The following is a 15614-nucleotide window of genomic DNA, read 5'->3' as shown; positions in this document are numbered from 1 at the left end:
TTCGCCGAAGCAGCGTTTTTTTCTGCAGCAAAACATTTTACTGCAGTAAAATTGAAATCAAGAATGCTGCAGTAAAACGGTGCTGTTGTTTTACTGCAGAAAACCTGTTTACATTTTTTCTGCAGCATTGTGCCCCCCATCACATTATCCCCAGGTCCTAGCTAGGTCCTCCGTCTTCTTGCCATCATGTTCAAGAATATAAAATAAAATTCATACATAACTTTTTGTAGTTTCGTTTTTGTGCAAAATCTCTGATATTTATTTTATTTAGGTAGTTCTGTATTCTGTTATGGGGCGGGGATGTAGCTCAGTCGGTAGCGCGCTGGATTTGTATCCAGTTGGCCGCTGTCAGCGTGAGTTTGTCCCCACGTTTGGCGAGAGATTTATTTCTCAGAGTCAACTTTGTGTGCAGACTCTCCTCGGTGTCCGAACACCCCCGTGTATACACGCAAGCACAAGACCAAGTGCGCACGAAAAAGATCCTGTTTGTTTGTTTGTTTGTTTATTTGTTGCTTAACGTCCAGCCGACTACGCAGAGCCATATCAGGACGAGGAAGGGGGGGATGAAGGGGGCCACTTGTCAAGCGATTCCTGTTTACAAATGCATTAACCCATTACTTGTGTCCCAGCAGGCTTTAGTAAAACTAAATTAATACCTACTGGAAGATTACCAGTTTCCAGTATGTTAAAATAGGCTTAACCTATCTACTGCTGGACTTACATCAGAACACTAACAGATTAAACTATACATGAATCGCGAGACAAGCGGCAAGAGAAGAGATTTTTGGAAAAAATACAGGTGAATGAGCAAGAAGGCAGAAAAAAGAAAAGAATTCATGAAGAAAAAGAGAGCATGACAGGAAAGAGGAACCAAAAATCTACCTAACAGCAAACTAGAAAGCTCCTGCGGTTCCAAAAACAGGAGGGGCCTTTAATTTCATAACCGCAGTGCCCCACTGCGGGAAAAAGATCCTGTAATCCATGTCAGAGTTCGGTGGGCTATAGAAACACGAAAATACCCAGCATGCTTCCTCTGAAAGCGGCGTATGGCTGCCTAAATGGCGGGGTAAAAACGGTCATACAGCTGTACACGTAAAATTCCACTCGTGCAAAACTCGCTAAAGCTCGCAATTTTCATGATCCGCTAACTTCGACCATTATTTTTAATAATCACTGAGACTCGGCATGTAACCTCTACGTAACTAACGCACGCACACTCACAACCTCCCTCTGGTCTAAGGGAGAGTATCACTACCTGCCAGAAGAACGTAGTTGCGCCCCCTATTACGCCTTCAGTCTTCAAATGTTGAAGTCACACAAAAATACATGACATTGTACATGTCAGTCTTGCATAACAATTTTGGCGACGTACTTAGAAAGTACTTTTCCGTTTTTTCGGCAAAAGCATACAATATGAAAAAATATTTATGCGGGAAAAAAATAAACTAGAAACCAGGTCAAAATCCGTGTAATCATTATATCTGTTGTCCTACTCCTGCGTGGTCTTTTTGTCAACACATTTCGTTCTCCAAGTATCTAAAGTTTAGAAGAAAAAAAAATTAAAGCAAAGCATAACACCGCCTGCGTGTTTGTTCACGCAGTAAGTTGAACAGACTTGGACAGGAATAGATTGCAAGAAGATCGAAGAGGGGAACACATAGTTAGTACTGCTTCCTGAAATGTGGGGACAATTTTGATGTATACAAGTATGTCGGCAAATTTGCCGAAAAACATAAATCCATATTTAATACCAATACCTCAAGTGGGTAACACCAAGCCCTCTGGTAACACTTGTAATTGTTGTGACGGTGACAAGCCGCATGTCGACAGCAATCGGACAATCCAAGCAATCGACAGGGCCGGACTAGGTAAGTACTAGAGGGGGGGGGTTGCATATGGGGGTCCAGGGGGCGAAGCCCCCTTGGTGGGGGTTGCAAGGGGGCGAATTTTTGAAGCTGAACGTTTTTCAAGTTGATGTTTCTGGAGGGAAAGGAAGCCTCTCCTTGAACGAAAAAGGTAAATTCGACAGCAAGCCGCTGTATAGGCAATGAAGAATTGATCCAGATGCAATCCCCCCCCTCCCACACAAAAACAGCGTTTGGGACGTACATGCTTACGCCAGGGGGGGGAGGGGGTTCCGCAACCCCTCCCCTAATCGAGGCGTTATAGTGATCCGTACGATTTTACGCAACACGTACTGAGCGATTCGCGCCGCCAGACGCTGCACGTGTTCTGTGTGGGCTGACCTTCCTTGTGCACTGATGAGCACCGGTCGATCATTCATTAGAAAGGCAACGACAGGCAGGAAGGTAGAACGGCAGACACACGCATAGAGACACAGACAGACTAGCACTGTAATCAAACTGTAACTGATTCTCATTGTGACCCCTGAATCCAAGTTAAAGGCCCACTCCGCCGTTTCAGATCTGGTCAGGCTTTTACATTGGATAAAATCATCCATCCACTTGTTCACAGTCCAACAATGAACAGCATGGGTGCTCTCTGTTAAAAGTGGCTTTAAAAAAAAATTGTTAAGAACTAAGCATGCGTGTTCTCAAGCCCTGAACCAAGCTGTGAACTTGGGATCTTTTTATTGCGCATGGGGGTGTTCGGGCAACGAGAACAGTCTGCACAAAGTTGACCCAGGGAAATAAATTCCTCGCCGAACCCACACCGATAGCAACATGTTTCAAGCCAGCGCCACTACCGACTGAGCTATCTCCCTGCCTTTTTTATACACAAAAGAAAGGGAAACTACAAAGGAACAAATGAGTTAGAGAATAATGGATAATTTTAACTCAAGCATCATAGCACCCCCATCCACCTACTCATCCCCAATTCCACCCCGACCCCCACCCCCAAAAAGAAAAAAGACAAGTCGCGTAAGGCGAAAATACAATATTTAGTTAAGTAGCTGTCGAACTCACAGAATGAAACTGAACGCAATGCCATTTTACTCGTAGCATCGTCAGGCCACCGCTCATGGCAAAGGCAGTGAAATTGACAAGAAGAGCGGGGTAGTAGTTGCGCTAAGAAGGATAGCACGCTTTTCTGTACCTCTCTTTGTTTTAACTTTCTGAGCGTGTTTTTAATCCAAACATATCATATCTATATGTTTTTGGAATCAGGAACCGACAAGGAATAAGATGAAAGTGTTTTTAAATTGATTTGGACAATTTAATTTTGATAATAATTTTTATATATTTAATTTTCAGAGCTTGTTTTTAATCCGAATATAACTTATTTATATGTTTTTGGAATCAGCAAATGATGGAGAATAAGATAAACGTAAATTTGGATCGTTTTATAAATGTTTATTTTTTTTTACAATTTTCCGATTTTTAATGACCAAAGTCATTAATTAATTTTTAAGCTCGTTACTCGTTTTTTTTTTTAAACTCCCAAATGAACTCATGTATCGTGGACTCAAGCCAGCTGATTTCAGATATTATTATGCACACACACAAACCACATTTGTTTTCAGGATTGATTTATTTTCAGTCAACAATTGAAAATTAAATCATTTATACAGATATTCGAGTAAAAAAAACACTAAAATACGAAATAAAATATATATTCAATCCAAGTAACTCTGTCTGCACAGATGCACAAAAATGTACTTCAGGCTGGCTAAAAACGGCTTTTCCTCTACTCTCATTCATTCACTCATTATTTCCTCAAATACACAACGACAGAACCTTGAGACTATTGACACGATTTGCAATCGTTAATCAGTCATGCATAAAATAAATTACACAAAATAAAAATCACATAATAGCTTTCTCTCACACATATGGCTTTCTCTCACACAAACACTTGTGATATATATATGCAAGCTCAAATGCACTCGCATGCACCATTACAAGAAAAGACAAGAAGAGCAAACGCTCGATCGAGTCACTTTCGCAGTTCTGAATATTATATGAGGCATCAGATGGACAGGAAGAAATTGCTATTCACAACACAATACAGATGTAAATAATTTGATGTAAAGAATAATCCTATAAAGTTTGAATCAAATCCGATGAATAGTTTCAGAGATATGATATTTCAATTTTTTTCCTTCAAGACATACCTGTGACCTTGAAAAAGGTCAAAGGTCACCAAAGCAGACGTCAAAGTGTAGAGGTCACTGGGAGTCACGTTCACATAAAATTTGAGCCCGGTCACTTTTATAGTTTCCGAGAAAAGCCCAACGTTAAGTTGTGTGTTGCCGAACAGAAAAGGCTAGTTATCTCCCTTGTTTTTCTGATAACGTTCGTAAAAGGCTACAGATGTAAATACTTTGATGTAAAGAATAATCCTACAAAGTTTCAATCACATCCGATGAACTTTGTCAAAGATATAAAATGTCTAATTTTTCCTTTGACGCTGACCTGTGACCTTGAAAAAGGTCAAAGGTCAACGAAACCATCGTTAAAGTGTAGAGGTCATTGGAGGTCACGACTAAACAAAATATGAGCCGGATCGCTTTGATAGTTTCCGAGAAAAGTCCAACGTTAAGGTGGTGTCTACGGACGGCCGGCCGGCCGGCCGGACAGACTAACACTGACCGATTACATAGTCACTTTTTCTCAAGTGACTCAAAAATTGCTCCATGGGCTTGCAACGTAGTACAATATATGACCTTACTGGGAGAATGCAAGTTTCCAGTACAAAGGACTTAACATTTCTTACATACTGCTTGACTAAAATCTTTACAAACATTGACTATATTCTATACAAGAAACACTTAACAAGGGTAAAAGGAGAAACAGAATCCGTTAGTCGCCTCTTACGACATGCTGGGGAGCATGGGGTAAATTCTTCCCCCTAACCCGCGGGGGGTAAATTCTTCCCCCTAACCCGCGGGGGGTAAATTCTTCCCCCTAACCCGCGGGGGGTTGTAAGGGCTATGGCCCCAATCAAATTCTGACTTCTGACACACTCAGTGACTCACACTATTAATACATGTGAGCCTGTGACAGAAGGTGCCAGTCCAGATAAGGACAAAAGTCCAAATATCAGACTTCAGGGTTGCATTTTTTCACATTACTACTTGGTAGTGGTATATTCTATGGTTGTAAATCAGCTGAAAAAAAATGGTTTCCATGAATACCTGCTCCTAGAGACCTTTTCTTTCTTTCTTTCTTTATTTGGTGTTTAACGTCGTTTTCAACCATTCAAGGTTATATCGCGACGGGGGAAGGGGGGAGATGGGATAGGGGAAAGGGGGGAGATGGGATAGGGGAAAGGGGGGAGATGGAATAGAGCCACTTGTTAATTGTTTGTTTACAAAAGAGAGACCTTTTCAAATGTGTGTATATGCTTATAGTCAGACGTTACAGTGGACACAGTACTTTTAGTCATTGAAAGTCAAATTAAGGTTCTGCCATAATCTAAATGACATAGAAACTTCCCATTAAGTCCAAATAACTATTTGACAGTTGCCCCAGTTTTAGATCATGTGATTGTGTGACCTAGTGCAATGTTATTTTGTCTCTCTCTCACCCTCAGCAGACGTTCACATCAGACATTAGGATAAATTAATAAAAAGATAATGCTTCAGTAAAAAAAAATGATTATAAGCAACTAAGCAGCTTATTGTGCATTAAAAAACCTTTCTTTCTTTCTTTATTTGGTGTTTAACGTCGTTTTCAACCGTTCAAGGTTTAATATATCGCGACGGAGAAAGGGGGGAGATGGGATAAAACCTCTTGTTAATTGTTTCCTGTTCACAAAAGCACTAATCAAAAAATTGCTCCAGGGGCGTGCAACGTAGTACAATATATGACCTTACTGGGAGAATGCAAGTTTCCAGTAGAAAGGACTTAACATTTCTTACATACTGCTTGACTAAAAATCTTTACAAACATTGACTATATTCTATACAAGAAACACTTAACAAGGGTAAAAGGAGAAACAGAATCCGTTAGTCGCCTCTTACGACATGCTGGGGAGCATCGGGTAAATTCTTCCCCCTAACCCGCGGGGGGAGATGCGCAAACTCCATTTGGAGGAAAACATGGCTGTCAGTTTTTTGGATGACATTTTGATCGCAACAGAGGACTGGCAATCACACTTGATTAGCACAGAACAGGTCCTGGACAAACTTGACCGAAACGGGTTAACAGTGAGACCTAAGGTTGAAGCTGGTTTTGAACAGATTGACTTTCTGGGTCACATCATTGGTCACGGTACCATGCGACCAGTTCAGTCACAGGTTGACAAGATGTTGAAGCTTGGCCGACCAGAGACTAAGAAACAAGTGAGGGCGATCATTGGTCTCATCAGCTACTGTCGCCGATACGTTCCAAAGTTTTCTGATCTTGTCAGCCCACTCACAAATCTGACGAAAGGCAAACTCCCAAACAAGGTAAAATGGGATGAAAAGTGCCAGGTGGCTCTGGAAAAGATTCAGGAAATTTTGTCTGAACACCCCGTGATTGTGTTACCTGACTTCCAGAAGCCTTTCACAGTCCACACGGACGCATCAAACATAAGCATCGGAGCCGTACTGCTCCAAGAGCGTGACGGACGCTTCCACCCCGTCACCTACGCCAGTCGAAAACTTCTGGACCGGGAAGAGCGTTACTCGACTGTTGAAAGAGAATGTCTCGCCATCGTCTGGGCTGTGGACAAATTCTCCAGGTACTTGTATGGACAAGAGTTCATGCTTGAGACGGACCACCGCCCGTTGACGTACCTGAAGCTTCTTCTGTCTTCTTCTGCGTTCGTGGGCTGAAACTCCCACGTGCACTCGTGGTTTGCACGAGTGGAATTTTACGTGTATGACCGTTTTTACTCCGCCATTTAGGCAGCCATACGCCGCTTTTGGAGGAAACGTACCTGAAGCAAAGCAAGCTGAAAAACTGTCGCTTGACCCGCTGGGCGTTGGCTCTTCAGGAACACAAGTTTCAGATCGTGCCCATTGCAGGGCAGTCAAACATTGAAGCAGACGTGTTGTCACGTTGTCCCGTTGGCCAGGGAGGCCGACCTACGTTCGTACCTAAGTCCCTTTTTGTAAAAAAGGGTCATTGTTGTTCTGCAGTGAAAATGTTTAGAAAACGGGAGTTTTCATCTTGAGGTGAGGGTAGTGTCAAGGATCGCTTTTGTCAAGAACTTCTGACTTTGATGATTTTAATATTAAGTGCAAGTTTTCCAGAGCTGATGCCAGGCCGCTCTTTCGTGTATGTTCTGTAGTAGTCTCGACCAGCTCTCGAGCGATCCGTCTATTTTAGTTAGTCGCGTTTACGTCAAGACAAGCAGATGACGTAATAAGATGGAGAACGCGTCATGGTATTGGGTTCCATGGTGGGCGGTTACCTGAGCTAGCAGCTGACTAAAACCAGCACCATAATTTAGAGTGCTAAAACGCCCTTGAGAGGGCGTGTAACCTGGGAAGGGAGGGCGCCGGCACGTCGAGTGCGCGAGCAATCCCTGTCAGTGTCAGGAACTCTGGTCAACGGCTGTGATGGTGGTGCCGGTATACAGACAGGGGGAAGTGCATGATTTCACCATGGGACAATGGTGACCCCGAGCTAGAGAAAGTCAATGGTGAATCGACTGCCTGCATCTGGACTGGCCTATCCGGGAATTCAACATTGGTGCCTAGTGGATCAAGCCAGTGGATTCCGTGGATTTGCCTTTGGGACTGGAATGATCTATGTTTTTTTATACTCAGTGATTGGAAGTGTTTACTGTATGTTCTGAACGTGTGATGTTGCGTATTTTGTATTATCTCGGATTAATGTGTTTAGTATCAGTATAAATGTGAAATGTGATCCCTTTTTAGTTGGCTTTATCAAATAGTATGTATGCGTTTGTGACACAGACACAGTTACCACACATAAACCTTAATTCAAAAGCAAGAAATGGACCATACATAAATTAAAACTGCTTTTACCAGGAATGCACACCCAGAAACTCATCTCATACAGCTCAAACAAATTATGGAAGCTAAAAATAGACACCAAGCTCATTTCTTGTGTCATACGTTACTGCACTAGAGACGGACACAGTTAACACACACAAATTTGAATTCAAAAGCAAGAAATGGACCATACAGAAATTAAAACTGCATTTTCCAGGAATGTACACCCAGACAACTATTTCGCACAACTCAAAACAATCATGGAAGCTAAAAATAGATACTAATCTCAGCAGAAGATCTCTCATTCGTTACCCGGACACAGCATGAGCCTGTGTCCAAATTCAAAAAAGTATGCTCAACGATGTTTCACACATTTCTTTCTTTCTTTATTTGGTGTTTAACGTCGTTTTCAACCACGAAGGTTATATCGCGACGAGGGAAAGGGGGGAGATGGGATAGGGGAAAGGGGGGGGGGGGAGATGGGATAGAGCCACTTGTTAAGTGTTTCTTGTTCACAAAAGCACTAATCAAAAAATTGCTCCAGGGGCTTGCAACGTAGTTTCACACATTCAAAGCATGAAAAGACCATCGATTTTTAAATATGAAACACCAAATCTTATTAAATAAAACTACATTTAAACCTTCAGTCTTGAATCAAAGCTGTTAACCAGTGTTCTGCACGTCAGACGTAATACAATGTGTCGTACGTTACAGAATGAAAAGCATGGGCACAGTTTTTCAACTTTTCGAGTTGCTGAAACACAACCATTACAGCTCAAATGTGCGTTTGTACAGAGTAACAGTTGGTCAACTCTATTCTTAGCAACATGCAGAAAAGGGATCCGGAGTATATAGTCCACGAAAATGTTGATTGGTCAGACGTTACAAATGGACACAGTAATTTTTCGTGAAAGACACTTGTTACTTTTGGTAGCATAATTAAGTCCGTTGGCACAGTTTTTACGCTTTTTTGCAGTATTAATATTTTGTTTCTTATGTTGCATTAGTAGGACCGCAGTAAATGCATACTGAAGTGAAAGCAGACATTGTTTTCATGTGTCTCGTTTTGGACACAGGATGTAACGTCCGATCAACACATTTTCCGCTGTCTATATCTTCACAACCTTAATCGTTTCGCGCATCAAATTGTATGAACAGAAGACATCCATACCCAATAAACAATAACATGTATTTTGTTTACTTGCATTTTTGTGTGCTGTACATTGTTATTCCCCCTCCACCTCAAGCTGTCCCCATTTTGGGGCGGCCATTTTTCCCTCATCGGCGCTAAGAATTTCTAAATTATTACCACAAACGAACTTTTACACTTGTTTTTCCCACTTGAAACCACTCTGTGATATGCGTGCTTAAGATCATGCCAGAATTGGTTATCATTGCATGGCTCTAAAATGAACTACATTCACTCAAAGTTGGAGGTGGACAGGGGAGCACCTCTTGTCACAGGCTCATGTGAGAACAGCTTTACTTACAAAAATATATTATAGAAGAAAACCCCCCCTCATTCAATACATTGATACAAGATTTAATTTTGTATTTGTCAAGTCATGGAAATAATTTCAAATACCACAATGGATGCTGGCTCATACAAAATGAAACATTTTATGAGCAGATCCCTTTCACATTTTACCAGAAAATTGAACAGGACAAGGGCATGAGAAGTAGCAAGTGCGCTTTAAAAAAAGTGCATCACACACAGTCTACTTATTCCATTACAGATGCAATGGCAGGTAGTTCACTTTTTTCTAATTTCTGTACCGACTTTGGTGCAGATTTGTGTATCTGTATCCAAGGAGCAAGTCGACAAAATTAGGCCCAGCTGACTTTAGGGAACTCATGATCATTTCCTTGGTAACAACGCATTCCTTTTGTCTCCCTTTCTCAATGACACTAGAACAGCATAGCTTGATCCTATGTGAATTGTCTCTGTAAAGACACATTCCCGACCAAAGTGGAAATTTCCTGAAGATGGCTGGGTACTGACAAATTGTCAAACTTGTTTGGTTTGCTTTTTGTATTGTCAATCATGTTAGGAATGGAACAACCCAAAAAGTCCTTGAAGTGACTAAAAGCATGGAGATAGTTGCGAACTGTACCCCAGGTATGTCCCTCACTGAGCTTTGTCACAATTGAAGGTGAAGCCTTTAGGGCAACAACAAAAAAGTCTGTTTACGATATCCCGACCGACCCTGTTTTTTCGCGCGACCCTAGACTTTTTTTTGGCATTTGAAAAAATAAATAAATAAATAAATAAAAATAAAAAATAAAGAAAGTCTTTGTTTTTTGGCAAAATAACTTAAATGTTTTTTTGGGAAAAAAAATTAAAATAAAATAAAAATTCCCGACCTACCGACCCTATTTTTTTTGCCTATGTTACCGTAAACAGACTTTTTTGTTTGTTTGGACCTAACCCATGTGTACAAGCTCTGACAGACGAAAGGGATCAAAATCAAAAATAAAGACATACCACAACATGAAAGGGATCAAAATCAAAAATAAAGACATACCACAACATGATATCGTAATAATAATAACATAACACCAAAAGCATGTAACAAGACAGTTTTTACCATTTGAGCTATGCTACGATTTTGAGTTATTCTTTCTTTTTTGTTTGTGCTCTTCCAAAAAGGAAGCAACATATATATATGGAAGTAAACCATTCAAAGAAAGCTTCTGTCAAAGACTCACAATTAACGAAGGATGATGAACCTGATCGCTTTGAAATATGGGTTCTCCCAGGGCAACTTATGTCCAGACCTGCTAGTGACTTAACCCCCTTCGTGTGTACACGCAACCACAAGACCAAGTGCGCACGGAAAAGATCCTGTAATCCATGTCAGAGTTCGGTGGGTAATGGAAACACGAAAATACCCAGCATGCCTACTCAACGAAAGCGGAGTGAAGCTGACTATGCTCTCAAAGTATAGTTTGGGGAACCCAAATGGGCAAACGAGCTCACACGTCACCAGACAATTCTGGAACGCTAAAGAAGAAGAAGAAATATGGGTATTTGGTTTACTTTTGTCTGGCCAATTTGGCCATTGCATTGGCAACACCCTTGTCAAATGCATGACTTTTTGAAGTTAAATGTTGATCTAAACGATCCCCCCTCCACCCACAGCCATCTTCGGGACATGTCCAAGATTTCAGCTTCCTCTTCCCGCTCCTCTTTGGCTTCAGGTTTTCTAAAAGCTTGACGATATCATGTTGTGGTATGTCTTTATGCATTTGAAAGAGATGACGAGGGATGTTGATAACTCTTCCAGGACATTGTTTAACAGGGCATGATTTTTGCCTCCGCACCCGCTTGGCATCAGGAACCCTTTTCTTTCTTTGTCTTGACTTGATGGTCCGTTTCAGGGGTACACATTGTTTAACAGGGCATGATTTTTGCCTCCGCACCCGCTTGGCATCAGGGACCCTTTTCTTTCTTTGTCTTGACTTGTTGGTCCGTTTCAGGGGTACACCTGTGAAACAGATAAATCAGAAGTTTATACCATCCTAAAGCTAATTTACTTGAAAAAGTAAAGTTACCGAAAACAAAGTACATGTATTACAGGGATGTCGTTAGGCGTCGGACATCGGACATTTATCGATGAAAATCCCCAAATGTCCGATTCACATTGCCGCATGTCGGTCAGATGTCCTATCGTTTTAGCCTGAGCGTGGTCATTGTCCGATATGTACTCCATTCCTTCGGACAGCGCGATATTCGTTAATTTTCATTTCAAGATACAAATCTTCTAAAAGACCGAACGCTGTCTCGTGTTCAGCTGACACTGGAGTTGCCAGTGCGGATCTTTTCTTTTGTCGGGAATTCCCGAACCGTTTGCGGTATGCGCCGTTTGGGTATAACCGTCTATTATAGTGGATTATTTTTAGATCAGTGCATGCTGCAGGAGTACGGGAGACAACTCCAACTGACTAAATTTGTCGTCTGCTTTTGTTTTCGATACAAAACAAAGCACTGAATTATGCCGCTGAAAAAAACCTAAAGCCTGCAAAAGATCAGCATTAGATCAAACCGATCATTTTGTTTTTCAACTTTTATCCAAATCATGCAGTTTGTAATCAAAGTAAGAGCTCTGAAGTTGTTCATGTTGGTTTCTTTGTTGTGGTTTCTTTGAAACTAAACAAATACAACATTATACACACACTGTGTTGTTGTATTTACTATATTATGTGTGTGTTCTACAGCGCGCGCGCGTGGCCCGGTGTGTGTGTGTGTATGTGCGTGTGTGTGTGGGCACATGACTTTGGAACAATTCCATGGAATGTGTTATAAGCTGTTTGGCGCAAATTCATAATGTCCTATTACACTTTCTGAAAGCGGTCAAATGTCCTATTGATGCTGAAGAACTCAGGACATTTGTCCTATAGGTATGGATTTGTAGCAACATCCCTGGTATTAACAAACAAGTCGCGTAAGGCGAAAATACAATATTTAGTCAAGTAGCTGTCGAACTCACAGAATGAAACTGAACGCAACGCAACGCAGCAAGACCGTATACTCGTAGCATCGTCACTCCACCGCCCGTGGCAAAGACAGTGCACGTGGAATTGACAAGAAGAGCGGGGTAGTAGTTGCGCTAAGAAGGATAGCACGCTTTTCTGTACCTCTGTTTGTTTTAACTTTCTGAGCGTGTTTTTAATCCAAACATATCATATCTATATATTTTTGGAATCAGGAACCGACAAGGAATAAGATGAAAGTGTTTTTAAATTGATTTGGAAAAAAAAATTTTGATAATAATTTTTATATATTTAATTTTCAGAGCTTGGTTTTAATCCGAATATAACATATTTATATGTTTTTGGAATCAGCAAATGATGGAGAATAAGATAAACGTAAATTTGGATCATTTTATAAATTTTTATTTTTTTTTACAATTTTCCGATTTTTAATGACCAAAGTCATTAATTAATTTTTAAGCCACCAAGCTGAAATGCAATACCGAACCCCGGGCTTCGTCGAAGAGTACTTGACCAAAATTTCAACAAATTTGGTTGAAAAATGAGGGCGTGACAGTGCCGCCTCAACTTTCACGAAAAGCCGGATATGACGTCATCAAAGACATTTATCAAAAAAATGAAAAAAACGTTCCGAGATTTCATACCCAGGAACTCTCATGTCAAATTTCATAAAGATCGGTCCTGTAGTTTAGTCTGAATCGCTCTACACACACACACAGACAGACAGACAGACAGACGCACATACACCACGACCCTCGTTTCGATTCCCCCTCGATGTTAAAATATTTAGTCAAAACTTGACTAAATATAAAAAGATAAGCAACATTCATTTAGCATTAGCAGAGAAAATATGAAAAATCACAGAAAAATTAAACAAGAAGAGCAAACGCTCGATCGAGTCACTTTCGCAGTTCTGAATATTATATGAGGCATCAGATGGACAGGAAGAAATTGCTATTCACAACACAATGAGTCACGTTCACATAAAATTTGAGCCCGGTCACTTTTATAGTTTCCGAGAAAAGCCCAACGTTAAGTTGTGTGTTGCCGAACAGAAAAGGCTAGTTATCTCCCTTGTTTTTCTGATAACGTTCGTAAAAGGCTACAGATGTAAATACTTTGATGTAAAGAATAATCCTACAAAGTTTCAATCACATCCGATGAACTTTGTCAAAGATATAAAATGTCTAATTTTTCCTTTGACGCTGACCTGTGACCTTGAAAAAGGTCAAAGGTCAACGAAACCATCGTTAAAGTGTAGAGGTCATTGGAGGTCACGACTAAACAAAATATGAGCCCGATCGCTTTGATAGTTTCCGAGAAAAGTCCAACGTTAAGGTGGTGTCTACGGACGGCCGGCCGGACGGACGGACAGACTAACACTGACCGATTACATAGAGTCACTTTTTCTCAAGTGACTCAAAAAGGCAAACAAAGCTGGACCCTCAAGATGGTTGGAATCACCCACATTTGAGCATGGCGTTGACTGGATAGGCGCCATATATGATGGATTGCTAAAAGGTGCTCCCAAAGTCGCCTGCATCACTCCAACCCCCCCCCCCCCATGAAGTTAAATTTTGTGAAAACCTACCGGTACCATCATCACTGTCACCACAGTCGCTGCCGCCCATGTCACGGCCAGTGTCACCACAGTCGCTGCCGCCCCTGTCACGGCCACTGTCACCACAGTCGTTGCTGCCCCCGTCACGGCCACTGTCACCACAGGCGCTGCCGCCCCTGTCACGGCCACTGTCACCACAGTCGTTGCTGCCCCTGTCACGGCCACTGTCACCACAGTCGCTGCCGCCCCTGTCACGGCCACTGTCACCACAGTCGTTGCTGCCCCTGTCACGGCCAATGATAAGACTTTAACTTCTGTGGTAATATTGACAAATGAGATGTAAAAGACTAGGTAAATGATTACGGAAAAAGACTTTAAGTAACATGACATGAATTGAGCTATTAAATAACCAGTGATCGAGCTAGATATTTTGCAAACAGGATCTGTGCACAAGTGAGCAAGATTAAATTGAACAGAACCATAAAAACAAAACAAACAAGAAGGGCAAAGCCCATACGACTCACATGCTTTACACATTTTTCCTACCAAAATACATGTGACCTTGACCCAAGGTCAAGGTCATGCAACACAAAGCTGTTAATTCAAGACATAGGAAGTACAATGGTGCTTATTGGCTCTTTCTACCGTGAGATATGGTCACTTTTAGTGGTTCACTACTCCTCCGAAAACGGCGTATGGCTGCCTAAATGGCGGGGTACAAAACGGTCATACACGTAAAATTCCACTCGTGCAAAAACACGAGTGTACGTGGGAGTTTCAGCCCACGAACGCAGAAGAAGAAGAAGAAGAAGTGGTTCACTACCTTATTTTGGTCACATTTCATAAGGGTCAAAGTGACCTTGACCTTGATCATATGTGACCAAATGTGTCTCATGATGAAAGCATAACATGTGCCCCACATAATTTTTAAGTTTGAAACAGTTATCTTCCATAGTTCAGGGTCAAGGTCACTTCAAAATATGTATACAATCCAACTTTGAAGAGCTCCTGTGACCTTGACCTTGAAGCAAGGTAAACCGAACTGCTATCAAAAGATGGGGCTTACTTTGCCCTATATATTATATATAGGTGAGGTATTGAATCTCAAAAACTTCAGAGAAAATGTGAAAAATAGCTGTTTTTTAGGCAACATTTATGGCCCCTGCGACCTTGACCTTGAAGCAAGGTCAAGATGCTATGTATGTTTTTTGGGGCCTTGTCATCATACACCATCTTGCCAAATTTGGTACTGATAGACTGAATAGTGTCCAAGAAATATCCAATGTTAAAGTTTTCCGGACGGACGGACGGACGGACGACTCGGGTGAGTACATAGACTCACTTTTGCTTCGCATGTGAGTCAAAAATGTGGTGGCTTCCCTCCCTCTTTTCCATAGAATACGTTAAACTCCAACTCCTCCACCCACTAGAAGTGAGCCAAGTTTGAAAGCTTTAGCTTGATAAACTTTAGAAAAAAACCCACAATTTTCACTTTTTGAACTCAAACTTGACCCCGCTGTGAGCTTGGTATTTGACGAGGGTCAACTAAATTAGCATCAAATATACACAATCTTACACCTTAGAAGTAATCCAAGTTTTAAAGCTTTAGCTTTCAAATCTTAGGGTGAAAAAAGTGAAAACTCATTTTCTTCTAACTTGACCCCGCCGTGACCTTGGTATTTGACAAAGGTTGATTTGCATCATGTC

General features: G+C 41.3%; 1 long non-coding RNA gene across 1 annotated transcript; it reads right to left on the bottom strand.

The window, feature by feature from the left end:
• Window positions 1-3473: 3473 nt before the first annotated feature.
• On the bottom strand, window positions 3474-15272 carry LOC138968561 (uncharacterized). The gene is made up of 2 exons (XR_011456226.1): window positions 13938-15272; window positions 3474-11340 (listed from the first exon to the last, which is right to left on the bottom strand). It is a non-coding gene; the product is annotated as an uncharacterized lncRNA (long non-coding RNA).
• Between the last annotated feature and the right edge of the window lie 342 nt (window positions 15273-15614).

This window comes from Littorina saxatilis, linkage group LG6 (genome assembly GCF_037325665.1).
Source record: "Littorina saxatilis isolate snail1 linkage group LG6, US_GU_Lsax_2.0, whole genome shotgun sequence".
Taxonomy (NCBI): Eukaryota; Metazoa; Mollusca; class Gastropoda; order Littorinimorpha; family Littorinidae; genus Littorina; species Littorina saxatilis.
The sequence above is the reverse complement of the archived record's forward strand: the minus strand, read 5'-3'. Positions and strand labels throughout refer to the sequence as shown.